Genomic DNA, 14,205 nt, shown 5'->3' with positions numbered 1-14,205 from the left:
TAAAAATCGATTATGATAACAATGGCTACTACCACAGATAACAGACGTTTAGGCTAGAACAAAATTTCTTCAAAAACTTGTGTAAACTTTCAAATTGATATACGTTGAAAAGCCGTGTTTCACTATTGCCATCTGCGCAACTGTTTGCTACACGTGTTCGACAGCTGCACTCTAACTGCATTGTAGTGATCACTGCGCCATCTGCAAACGTTTGCCAAACATGTTTCAGATGTCTGATTTATTCGGAATTTCAGCAGCGGGTATTTACACACGATTCAAATCGAGCCTAAACGTCTGTTATCTGTGCTACTACTAAAGGTTCTGGAAGTCTCAGGGAATGCTACCAAAATCAGTACGGATACAAACCTATTTTTGGTATAACAATTGTGAGAATCGTAATTCAAATTTATTGCCATAAGTAATTCGTGGTAATTCTTATTGCATGAAACACTAGAGAGGTTTAAGGAATTGCGCATATTGCTACTACTTGTATTACTGCCGCAAGAAGTATAATTGCCCCATGTGTATAGGGATTCCCATAGCACATGGGACAGTTTTGCTTCTAGCGGCAGAATACCTCACACAAAAAATGCTGTTCAAGTCTGATATTACACCGAAAGTTAGACGAATTAACTGAATTCTAAATTGATGGTCAGATTGACCCCACTGAACATCATAAAATCAGATTGGCCCTGTATGTAAATTATGGAAAAGATGTTATAAGCCTTTTACAATCAGTCATAATACAATAATACGTTATAATCCATTTAAAACGAGTGTATTGCTAGTTAGGCACTTTTCAATCAGCTAGGTCCTTTCATAATCAGTTCGGTCATAAAAATCAATTAGGCCCTTTTATAAATTGTTGTAAAATCGCTATCAAAACTCTTCATAATCAAATGTTGCGTTATGTACGTGCTCGGGTAGATATTCGTTAATGGAAAACATGAAATTTCAATTTGTTACATTTTGCAGTTAGGCCCTTTTCAAATGTTTGGATAGAACTGGGTAGAGATAAATTGTAATTGTAATTGTAAATTTATTAGCTTACGATACCCTGTTGGTTACATTTGTATACCTTATGTCAGGTCAAGGAAGAAAAAAAATTAAAGTATAATAAAATTATAAATTCAGAATCAAAACAAGTATGACCCAAAAAAGCTCCTACGCCTTTCACCAGTAGCTGGTCGAAAACATTTTACGGTGCGATCTTTTAAATTTCGTCCGAGTTCTCCGCGTCTAGCAACTGAATCTTTTTCCGGAAGTGTTTTTCCATTGATCTGCAAATCATCATGCTTCGATCACTACCCACTAGGTTGATGGTGATTCCGTTCTGTTAAAGAAGTGGGAAGAAATACAATCTATAGGATCACAAGAATGACACACTTACTGAATCTACCGGTGCGTCTAATTCGATGTAGATACGTTTCGCAATCGGCTCGTCCCTGCTAATCCATCGGCAGGTCGAAGTTGACGACAATGGTAACCTGTTCGACGTCGATACCTAAGACGAAAGAATCTCTCCGTAACCTGGTGCTGTAGCCAGAATCAAGTGGTGGAACTTACCCCTGGACAAAACGTTCGTTCCAACCGTTGCTCCACCGTTAGATCACCGGACAGTACCGCTACCGAATGACCATCCTGGGACATCCTGCCGGTCAACCAACCGGCCGTTTTGCGTGCCTGTTTCGATCGATTAACAATGCCGAAAATAAGTTTACTTGGAGTTTACAACTGTCCTATACATCATATGACAGAAAATGATCGCTTGTCCGACGGTAATCACACCGTACATGTTTGAAATTGCTTGATATTTCTCGTCCTGGTTGCGGCATTTGACGTAGTAGTGTTTGGTGTTATCGAGTGATTCTTGCTCCCGCACCAGAAGAATCATGATCGGATTGGTTTCGATGTACTGGACGAATCCCATCACCTCCCGCTCGTACGTTGCTAAAAAGAACAGCGATCATAACGCCCGCCTCGTCCATTACAAAAATGGCAATCTTCTTAAGGTCGAACGCCCGGCTGTTCCGATGATGATATGATTAGTCAGCTTCGCCCCTTTGACGATCTTCTCACCGCGAACGGTTTAACCAAGTTCGATTTCCGCACAAAACTTTGCCGTTTTGCAGCTACTTTCCCCTTCTGAATTGCCAGTTCATACGTGGGGAAAGGCAAATCACCTGCGGATAGTTTTTCAACGGATTGACTCGATTGAGCATTGCCAGCACGAAGGCAGTGGTTTTTCTTGTTCCCGACCAACTCTGGGCGATTATGTTCTGTGTTTTAGAAAGATACCGTTATACAACAGCTCTTCCCCCTTCAGTTAAATATTTAATCTAAACGAAACACGATTGAATTGATAATAATCAATTCTACTTGAACGAACAGACATTAATCCATTCTACATAAATGAATTGACATTAATCTATTCAACTATCAAAAAATTTAAATTATTTGTATACAAAATTCTGATCTATTTTACTTTTTCTAATTCTCTTCGATCGCCTAACTGGCGGTAATTCATTTTCACTTTTCCTTTTCTCCCCTCTTTTATCTTCATTTTCGGGGAATCCTCGAAAACCTTCGTCTTCATCGTCGCTAGCATATGCTGTTCCTGTCGTTCGAGCAGGAAAATGGATGTTCGGCCGGACCAGTAAGTCAGCATTAGTCGCCCTAAGTTGACTTCGATGGGCGTTGACCTGCACGTTTCCAATTTCCACCTGTAAAATATTTTTAGAAATCTGTCTCCGAAACGTCGCTTTTATCCATCGAGCAAAGTTATGAGGATTGTGGTTTTTGTACCACACCTCATCTCCTGCCATCAGATTATCCAAAGGATCTGCTACCTTAGCCGCAGATTTGTCCTTTGTAATAACCACATCATTTGGTAGTTCCTGTGGTACATGCTGTGTTAATTGTGTTAAGTAGTGTTTATAAGTCTTTTTTTGGATTAATTAGGTCAAATAGTGTTTTAGGTGTAGAAGAGAAAATCTTCTCTGATGGAAATTGTTCATCACTTGTCGAGCAATTACGAAAATTAAACAAAAACAAGTTTATTTGGTCTTCCAAATCCAGCTCACAAACTTCTGGTTCAAGTAAGAACCTTTTTAAAACCTCTTTAACTGTCCTTACTAGTCTCTCCGCCTGGCCATTACTAGCAGGATTATACGGCGGACTTTTGAGAACTTTAACACCTTACTTCTCCAGAAAATTAATAAAAGTATATGAGTTGAAAGGAGGACCACCGTCTGAAACTAAAACATCAGGCAACCCAAAGCGAGCAAAATATGCTACTAACTTTTTAAGAACTCTACCTGTGTCTGTACCCTTTTTCATCCACTCTATTTCCACCCACTTCGAGAAACTATCCACCATTAGGAGGAAAGTGTGGTGCTGGAAATGAAAGAAATCTATATGAACTCGACTGAAAAGCTTTGTAGTAGGAATCCATTTGGATTTAATGTTTTGTTTTGGTACTATCGCCATACCATTGCATGCATCACATCTTGCGACAAACTTTTCAATATCTCCATTTATACCAAACCAATATACAAATCGTCTCGCAAGTTGCTTCATTTTGACTATGCCCCCATGGTTGGCATGTAAAAGTTTTAATAGCTCGCTTTGTAAACAGTGCGGCACTACTACCCAGTCCTGATAAAGTAAGCACTCGTCACATAACTCCAAATCATGCTGATTGGAAAATATGCTGGAAAAGCGCTTGTCAATACGCTTAGGCCAACCTTGTTTCATATAGGCTATAATCTGTTGCAGAAATTCATCATTCTTTGTCGCTGAAGCAATCCTGCGGTAATCAATTGGTAACTCTTGCCCAAAATTGACACTTTTAAAATATTCTTTATCGTATTCTTTCGGAACCATCTGCTCCAATGGGAACCTCGAACAGAAATCCGCGTTTCCCATTTGAGTAGATGGTCTATATTTTATTTCAAAATTATAAATGGAGAGTTCTAATATGTATCGTTGTAATCTGGTTATATAGATTGAATGTTTGCCCTCTCTCCCAAATATTCCTACTAGGGGTTTATGATCTGTGTATACATAAAAAAATTTTCCATAAAGGAACTTGTGAAACTTTTTAATCGTGGACACCAAAGCTAGAGCTTCTAAATGTAAAATTGGGTAATTCTTTTGGGCTGCATTAAGAGAAAACGAAGCAAAACAAATCGGTTTTTCAACCTCGTTAATAATATGAGCAATTACTCCATCCAAACCATATCCGGAAGCATCAGAAACTATCACTATAGGCTTTGTAGGATCATAAAACTCTAAAATGTTTGCCTTCAATAAAGATTGTTTGCTTTCCTCAAAAGCTTTGCTGCAATTTTCATCCCAAATAAACTTTACATTATTCTTCAGAAGATTGTTTAAGAAATACAACTTCGAAGATAGATGAGGAATAAATTTGTTATAATAATTTATAAGTCCCAGAAATGATTTCAGCTCAGTCACATTTTTTGGAATTTTAGCGCATTGAATTGTAGCAATTTTGTCAGAACAAGACAGTAACCCGTTTTTACTAATGATATGCCCTAGATATGGAAGCACTGTAACAAAAAATTTACATTTGTCAAAATTTATTTTAATATTTGCCTCAGCAAGTCTTTTTAAAACTTCAAAAAGCTTCTGTTTACAATCTTTCACATTTTTTCCCGCAATTAGCACATCGTCCAAATAGCAATATACATAATCTAAACCTTTCAAAACCTGGTCCATTACCTGCTGGAAAATGGACGCACTAGATGATGCCCCCTGTGGCAACCTGTTGTAAGTAAATAAACCCTTAACTGTATTTATAACTATGAATTTTCTTGACCTTTTCGAAAGAGACAGTTGGGTATATGCACCTTCCAAATCTAAGGCACAAAAAACCTTACAACCTGCCAAACCAGCAAATAAATCTTGAGCTGTGGGTAATGGATAGGTATTTGGGACGATAACTTTATTTACAGAAACCTTGCAATCTATCACAAGTCTGATTTCATTGTTCTTTTTAGCAACTACAATTACTGGAGACGCCCACTCACTAGTTTGGATTGGGGTAATTACTTTTTCCCTCTCCAGTTTATCTAAATATTCTAAAACTTTATCCCTTAACCTATAGGGAACGTCATACGCTTTTTTAAAAATCGGCCTCTCTGATTTCAGATCCAAGTCTGCTTCATATCCCAAAATTGGCATAGAGAAATCTTTTTTAAAAAAATGACCATATTTTTGTTTAATTTCAGCGACAATATTATCACTGTTGTTATCAGTCAGACTGTTTACCGATAAAAAATCTGAGAAAAATGTTCTCCAGTTTGGGATCCAGTTTGGCATCCAACCATGGTCTGCCAAAAAGAGGAATAAAATTATTTGTGCAATTTAGCACTAAAAGCTTCAAAATATTTTGTTTTCCCCTAAAGTCAACCCTGACTTTAACCTCTCCGACTATAACAAGTTTAGCACCATTGACAACTATCAATTGCTTAGAGGATTTATGTAAAGGAATATCAAATTGCGCAAAATACTGTGTTTTACTAATTACAGAAACGGAGGAACCACAGTCAACCTCCATTTCCAAACTTTTATCTTCAACTCGTACCTTCACCAAACATGGTTCATTTAATTTGTTAATAGAAGTAACATTCATGCATTGTAATCCTAAGTTACCTTCGTCCATATCATCGGTATCGGAGTCCTCAGTGCGCATCCTGTCCATCAGCTCCGCTATGTCTGCCTGATTGCTTCCTGATGTCCCTGGCTTCATTTGTTCAACTAATTTAACTGCGTCTTTTTTTAAATTTTTCAATTTAAAGCATTTCTTTTTGAGATGACCTTTAACTCCGCAAAAATCGCAATGTCTATTCTCAAAAGCTTCTCGAAAATCTGCAGGTTTAAAATTGCTGTGCTGTTTCCACCGACCGTGTTGGTGAAACTTATTGAATCTGAAAGCCTTTTGTCCAGGTTGGGAGAACTGACGCGACCTGAAACCCAGCCTATCCCTTACTGGAATCCTACCATCTTTCCTAGGGGATATTGCTTTATTTGCATTGTATACAGCTGCTAGCTTACTCATTGCCCTCCCCATCGGCTGCCCGTTGGACAACGAAACTAGCTTATGAATAGAATATGGCTCAGCAGCTAAACCCTGCGCATGGCTCTTCGCCGCCTCCCAGGTTTGAATAACTTTTTCAGCTGCCTCAAGGGTCTGCTCAGCCTCGCTCAGAATACGCTGTTTAAGCATCATATCCCTTAAACCAGCCAGCAACCGATCCCGGATGGCTGTTTCCTTAAAGGCTCCGTAATTACAGAGTTCGGCCTGCAGCTTGAGCGCCAGCAAAAAATCTTCAGCCGACTCGTCAGCGTTTTGAGTGCGCTGGTTGAAGGATATTCTCTGGCAAACCCCTGAAGCAGTCTTGTCCAACCGCATTTTGAGCTTTTCAACCATGGCAGTTAACGGTACGTCGGTTAAACTACCTGTTGGAAAAAGCAATTTCAGCTCTGAATAGACATACGGTCCAACCAGTGTGATAAAATGTGCCTTTCGATCGTTTTCTGGGATCTTATTGGCAATAAATAAAAATTCTAATCGCTCTACCCAATGGGTAAAAGAAGTTCCTTTCCTAAAAGGCTCCATTGTGGTCGAGAAAGATTGAGCCATCTTACTAATAAATGTCAAATCAAAATAACAATAAAAAAATCACCAATAAATCAAATGCACAAAAACCAGGAAAAAGGAAAATTCGAAAAAAAAATATTTAGACAAATATCACCAACAATAAATAAATTACCAACCTCAAATAAATTTGTAAAAAAAATAAGCAAAATATCTGGCTGCACTGGATCGCAAAATTTCTTCGATATAAATATATGATAAAAAACACTTCATTTTTTCGGACAATTTTTTGTTTTTTTTTTTACAATATGGGCAAAAAATTGAAAATAACGGAGAAATCACGTTAGCCCAATCGAATAACAGAAGAAAAATGGAAAAAAACTCACCCGATCAAATCCAGATCGTGTTGTTACCCTCAATTTTTATCCGTTCAATCCGATTTTGATTTTCCTTACTCTAGTCTCAGCACCAGCTAGCAATGGATGAGCGAATCTCCAACCGGTAAGCATGAAAAGAAAATCATAAATTGTATTAGTAATTGATTAAAACAAAAGCTTTTTTCACCTGAAAAACAATGAAAATAAAAGAACTTTTGTACAACTGCTTTACAATTGAAAGAAAAAAAATCACAGAAAAGGAAAAGCTGGAGTAAAAGGCAATTTCACTCACACAATAGCCTTGAAAAGCACGTGGTTTTCTATTAAACTTACAGTTTTCTAGATACCGATCTGCCAGCACCGTTAAATCCTCCGAATCTAACGCTGCAAGTCCAAGGGTTCCGTCACCTACTTCAATCCAGTCCTGGAAGGTTGAACTGCCGAATTTCACCAGAGAAAATGTCCGTCGTACCGGTCCGTCAAGCGAAACTTCCTTCCCGCTGGAGATCCACACTTCGGTCCGTTGAACACCTCGTCGCCACTTTTTATATACCTAACTAAACCGGAGCGGACGAATTCCCTACTAACACTTCACTAGGCACAGGATTTCGGATGACGAACTACACTTGTTCACTGTCAGCGTTAAAAGAGGACCAGCCTCGATATATTTTTAGTTTTATCTCTAGTATTGATCGATTAATCGATCAATACACACTAAGTATTTATTATCCTATGTATAAGTTAATAATGCTCGATTTCGAACATTACACTGTTATTCTTTTTATTCCCTAAGTGGGATAGAAAGATACCGTTATACAACACTGTGGTGGATCGGCCAACAGAGTAGATTGAGCCGTCTTCTGAATCTTGGAAGGAGCGTTGAAACCCATAGCATAGAAGCAGTTCCGAATTCATGTGCAAAGCTTCGAAAGTTTTAACCAAGTATAGCGGCGAAGAAGGATCCTTCACCCCCAGATCCAGCTTTGATTCTACTAGACCTTTGCGAATAAGTTTAATTAGCAAACTTGCATCCGCCGGGCTAAAAGATGAATCATGGATAATTTCAAAGCTGATATTAAATATTTCTGGAGAAAAATTTGAATAGGACGTAAGTAACAATGAGATTCTTTTTGGGGTGTTTCTCTTCTGTTAATTACTCGGTCGTTTAAATATTTAGTACTCAACTCTTTGCCTAATATTCTAGTAAAAACTATCGGCTTTCGATATGTACTGGAAAATTAGTGTAAAGTGTTATAAAGACGTAATAATCAAAACAGAAAGTAAACAGAGAGAGGCTCTCAATGTTACTTACACCGTGTCCAATAAATTCTCATACACTTCTTCAAAGGCATTGTTGTCGTGTACGCACAACACATATATTAGCTATGTATTGGTGACATGTTGTACTATGTTTGTACTATTACTGACATGATAACATACATTCTTTCATTCAGTTTACATTTTCTACCGACGATGAAGGAATTGCCTGGTGAGCGCCCGGGCGCTATTTTCAAAAGTTTAAAGAGTGTTGGAGTAAAGCGCGATTATGTTTACCGGACCATCCAAAGGTACCGTGACACTTGCTCATTGGATGACAGAAAAAGATCCGGCCGCCCTCGTTCGGTAAGGACTGGACAAGTGGTTAAAGTCGTGAAGGAACGGATTAGGCGAAAATCTCAGCGCTCTGTTCGTAAAATGGCTGCTGATCTGAATATGTCGAAATCATCGATGCACAATATTTTAAAACTCGACCTGGGACTGCAAGCTTTCAAGAAACGTAAAGTACACGGAGTTTCGGAAGCTTCCAAGGAAAAAAGACTTGAAAGAGCAAGTGCTATCCTATCACGGCACGCTGGGGAAGAATTTATATTTTCTGATGAAAAATTATGTGTCCTGCAGCAATCTCACAATGTCCAAAATGACCGATTGTGGGCTGTCACTTCCAGGAATGTGTCAGATAGTGACAGGAACATTCCTCGATTCCAAAGCGCCGGTGCAGTGATGGTTTGGGGAGCAATTTGCAAGCGTGGCAAATTTCCGCTTGTTTTCATCGACAGAGGCGTTAAAATTAAAGCTGTGTATTATAAAACTGAAGTTTTAGAGAAAGTCGTAAAGCCAAATGTGCAAACAATGTTTGGAAATGACCATTATGTGTTTCAGCAGGACGGAGCGCCTTCCCACATAGCGAATGTCGTTCAGAGCTGGTGTCGGAACAATTTGAACGACTTTTTGGCGAAGGACGAATGGCCTCCCAGCTCTCCGGATCTTAATCCCTTGGACTATTTTGTGTGGTCATACATGTTGTCGAAGATCAACGAATACAGAGTGTCCAATATAACCCAATTCAAAACCGTAATTCAACGGATTTGGGACGAAATGCCGATGGAAGCCGTGCGTGCCGCTTGTGATGGTTTTGAGAAACGTCTGAAGCTGGTGAAAAAATTAAAAGGCGGTGTCATTCCAAAACATATGCTGTAAATGATCAGTATTATATAGCATCACAGTATAAAAAAATTCAATAAAATTTGACTTACCAATACAGAATAATTTGGGTTTCATTTTGTATGAGAATTTATTGGACACGGTGTATGTCCTAATCAAAATTTTCTCCAGATTGCGACTTACTTGAGTGACTCTGCATCTTCCGTGGAGGAAGCTGTTTCTCCATTTTCGCTAGCAGCTTTTTGCCTTTCTCAATAGAAAGGTATTGCAATTGCTCTGAAAACCGACTTTTTAACGGAGGCCCGGAGGGCCGAGTGACATATACCATTCGATTCAGTTCGTCGAGTTCGGCAAATGTCTGTGTGTGTGTATGTATGTGTGTGTATGTATGTGTGTGTGTATGTGCGTCTGTGTGTGTGTACGCGAACACAATCTCACTCACTTTTCTCAGAGATGGATGAACCGATTTTTACAAACTTAGTCCCAAATGAAAGGTGCAACGTTCCCATAGGCTGCTATTGAATTTCTAATGGATCCGACTTCCGGTTCCGGAATTACAGGGTGATGAGTACGATCACGCAGAAAATGTCGATTTTAAGAAATTCTGCAATGAATGTATAATGGTGAAAATTTTTCCAAAATGTGACCACAACTACTTCGATTTGTAGTACTAGGTCATTAACAGCCATTCAAAGTCTCTTTGGTCACATTGGCCACCATCATCGGTTCCGGAAGCCCCGGCGGAAGTATCCAAATTCAGACTAACAATCACATCGGTTTCTCGGAGATGGCTAGACCGAATCAACCAAACTTAGTTTCAAATGAAAGATGTTGCGTCCCCGTAAATGGCTATTAAATTTTATCCCCAACCGACTTCCGGTTCCGGAGTTACGGGTTGTGGCGTGCGATCACATAGCAAATTGTGATTCAAACCGATACTCCGATGGAAGCAAAAAAGGTAAAAATTTCGCTAAAATGTCTCTCAAATAACTTAACTTTGCAGTTCTAGGTTACCGACGGCCAAACAAACTTTCGTTGACTACATTGACCACCATAGACGGTTCCGGAAGTGCCCGGGAAAAGCGGCCATCTTTCAAAATTTACGAACTCACATCAGTTTCCCGAAATGGTTGGGCCGATTTTCACAAACTTAGTCCCAAATGATAGCTATAACATCCCCATAGATGTATATAAAATTTCGCACGGATCGCTTATATGGGTCCGGAAATATAGACTAAATCGTTCGGTCACATATGAAATTCCCATATAAGTTGGAACTCTAATTTTTTTCAAAAAAATTCAGAAATCGAATTCGTATTTTTGATGCCAAACATCTTTAAAATGCATGAAACGTCGAGAGTTTATGTTATCTCGAAAAAAATTTATTTATGAAAATCGACTTTTTGGGACTTTGCCGATTTCGCACCTTTTTTTCAGTTCAATATTACCGTGGCTGTTTTTTCTTTTACAAAATTTTAGAACTCGAATAATGATTTATTTTCCTGTATATGGTTGTCATGTGATGTATAATAATAAAATGTAATATATGCATTTAAAAGTTTTTAATTAATATAAACAACGCACACATTCTCGTGATTCATGATTGAGAAAGGCACAATTGCACCGCTAGGTGGATTAAAATAGGTTTTTTTCTTCAGGAGCTGCTAAAGTCTTAATTTCTGTAGCTACCAAAAACAAAACTGCAGATGCAGCCGTTTCTACCGGAGTAATTTGATCGCTGGTTCTACTGGCGGTGAACTAGAAGGTTTTTCCGCATTCTCTTTCTTTGGGCTGTCAGTCAGTCGGCTCTGGTTCCTTATCCTTAGGGATACTCAGATCGACAACCTATTTGTATTGAAAAGAAAAATTCAAAACCTATGGAAAAATTATCGCTCCATAAATAGGTTAGTTGGTTATGACAAAAAAAAAAACACTTACCGAGTGCAGAAATTTCCTGATCCTCCTTCCGCCTTTTTGACCCAGTTATCGGCAGCACTTGCCATCGTTTCGACCGGGTATTAAAATTCAAAAGCTACAATATATGGAAAAAATTAAAGGGTTGTGTACAGGACACGACCACGGTGACATTAAAAATGTAGCGTTTTTCAAGAGCGTGCAAATGAATTTTATCTATCACACATATCGACTCACGTTCTTGTTCACTCGCCTGTTTTCATATGTTACAATTTGCTATATACCCTCCCCATCAAAACATAATTTATTGAAGGTCTTTTAACGGGAATCTATTAATTAATCAAGTATCTCACTAGGTGATTGGCATTATTTGGCTGATCTATCTAGTAAAAATAGGTTGGTCTGTCCAGAAAATATATTCAAAAGAAAAGTTCCATATTGAGAGCTGTGATGAGGAAGCCCACGCCGCCAACGGAAATATACAGATTTTCCATGAAATATGAAATTTCATTTTCCATTTAAATTTTCAATAATGTACTAATGAACTTAAGTAAACAATCTTAAGTTTATGTATTTCTTGATCGATTAGTGGTGGAAAAAATGAAATTATTTGATAAATTACATTGTTATGCAACGTTCGCACTACCAGTTAAAACGGGTTTTTATGCTATCTTGGTGACATTTTTCTTGTTGCTAATTATTAAAACGTGTTATAACTCTGTAGTGCAAACATTGTATTATTAAACCAATTCTGCAGCGTTTTATATTATATAGGTGTTTTATGTGGTAATAGGACTAACATAATTTTATCTTCAGTACAGCGGTTTGTTTCATAATTTAAAACAGATTTATTTTAAAATTTAAATTAGTATACCCAACCGTTCTATTTGTTGTATAGTTTAAAACGCAATTAGAACTGTGTTTTAAATACATAGGGTAGGACAGATATTCTGACTGGATAAACTGGGAAACAATTTTAAGTCCAGTAACGCTTAAGACATGGCTTGAATTTGAATCGAAAATAACACCCGCTTCAACTGCTGCTGGGACGGTAAGTTCTGTTTTAAAATTTTCCGTTGTGTGCAGTACGAAACAAAAGTGTTTGAAATTATAAAACAAAAAGTTCTGCTGGGAATGTGATTGTTTCCGATACAATTACACTCAGATTTTTCACGCAGGGAATACAGGCCGTGTAAATGAAAACCGCGTAAATTAAAAAAAAGCGCGTTAATGAAAACCGCGTAAATTTCAAAATCCGCGTAAAAAACCTAAGTGTACTCTCCTATATAAAATACTACGCTGCTGAACAGTGCAATAACTACAGAAGCACGTTGTCAGATGCCTTACTGATAAAAAACATATAACCGAAATATGAAACATGAAAACCAATTGGCTCTTTACCCTACGCAGCTACAAAGCGCCGTAAACATGGATTAACAAGTTACAACGCACACGCATGCATAAAAATAAATATATTTTTTTCAAACGCAACACTCTTAAGCAGCACACACCGTATTGAACTAAATCCAAACCACCCCGCCCACCCACTTTGCAAATCATTCTGTGACACAGTGCTGGTACCCGAAAAATCCGCACACGGCCACCGCTGCCGAAAATGCATAGCGTCTACCGCTTATTGTAGTGCCCAGACACTGCATCCATGATCTTACCCGTTCGACATAAGAACAAAAACTGATTCAAACGGGTACGCGTCACCTCTCTTTATAAACTAACCGTATATGATTTAGTCACTTAGGTGCGAGTGTGTGCAAATGCCAACGTTACCGAAAATCGATAGCGCTTATTGCATCGCCCGGAGACGATGTTTTCGTATGGGATAAGACCAGTAACTGATTTAAACGGACATGCGTTGCTTCTATTTATGACTTTTCGTGTTTCATTGAGCAACTAAGCTGCCCTCTCTTGACGGCTGTGTCTGAGAAATCTGCCTCACGAATGGTAGTTTTCCCGTTTTTCGTGAACTTTTTAATTTTACCAATTTCCAAAAGTCTACTTTTATTGGGGAGATATTAAATTATTACCAATATTTAAGTTAGGTGTTTCTGAATCGGTTGGTGTATGAATGATTAAAATCCATCTAGTAATATCGGAGTTATAAGCGTGCAAACCTTACATAGTTTCGTTACATGGGAGATAGTTTAGATTTTAGAATGACACCTAGCCCCAGATAGTGGAGTAAGACATTTTTAATGTCAAAAGGTCCTGAATCAGCACGGATACTGTCACTCCGGTGGTTTGTTCCTTGCAATTAGCTGAACTTTTGCCCAGAGCGACCATTCGGGAAAAACGCCTTCTTTTGTCTGCTCACTTCGCTGCCATGAAACCGATGATGAGCCCTTTTTGCCAAACGAGTCACACGGTTGGCCCGATTGAATATGTCGCGCGTGTAGAGTATGCTTCCATTATGTTTGTTCTGTAAATTGACAAGGACATCTAAATATGCAAAGGAATGCTTGGTGGAGAGAAGCTACTGTTAAACACATACCGTAAAAGGGAGTCCTTTCCGAGGATCTTGATGTTGTATTTACTGTTGGCCCATTATCGCCGTGTTCTGCTGCTGGGTGGTTACCATGGCATTATGTTGCTGGTGTTCGGTGATGTGTATCCGCTATGGTTGCTGTTCGATCTGAAAAAAATTATGATGAAAAATATCCGTGAATGAGTGAACGCGAGCTTTTGAAAGAAGAATAGGGTATTACATTACAATGTACTGAACACGGTACTGATCCTTCCGAAACTAAAAAAGGTAGTAAAAATGACTCACCTTGCTGCACCAACTGAATAAAAAAAGTCCTGCACGCGGCGTGGTACAGTACAGTATGCTGCTGC

The 14,205-nt window shown here is 38.5% G+C and overlaps 1 long non-coding RNA gene across 2 annotated transcripts in view; it reads right to left on the bottom strand.

The window, feature by feature from the left end:
- Window positions 1-13,417: 13,417 nt before the first annotated feature.
- Window positions 13,418-14,205, bottom strand: part of LOC131683111 (uncharacterized) — a 1,628-nt gene continuing 840 nt past the window's right edge. For both annotated transcript variants that reach the window (XR_009304370.1, XR_009304369.1), the window contains 3 exons: window positions 14,141-14,205; window positions 13,862-14,002; window positions 13,418-13,789 (listed from right to left, as the gene is read on the bottom strand). The exon at window positions 14,141-14,205 is cut by the window's right edge. This is a non-coding gene — a long non-coding RNA (uncharacterized LOC131683111). The remainder of the gene's footprint in view (window positions 13,790-13,861; window positions 14,003-14,140) is intronic.

Source organism: Topomyia yanbarensis, chromosome 2 (genome assembly GCF_030247195.1).
Source record: "Topomyia yanbarensis strain Yona2022 chromosome 2, ASM3024719v1, whole genome shotgun sequence".
NCBI lineage: Eukaryota > Metazoa > Arthropoda > Insecta > Diptera > Culicidae > Topomyia > Topomyia yanbarensis.
The sequence above is the reverse complement of the archived record's forward strand: the minus strand, read 5'-3'. Positions and strand labels throughout refer to the sequence as shown.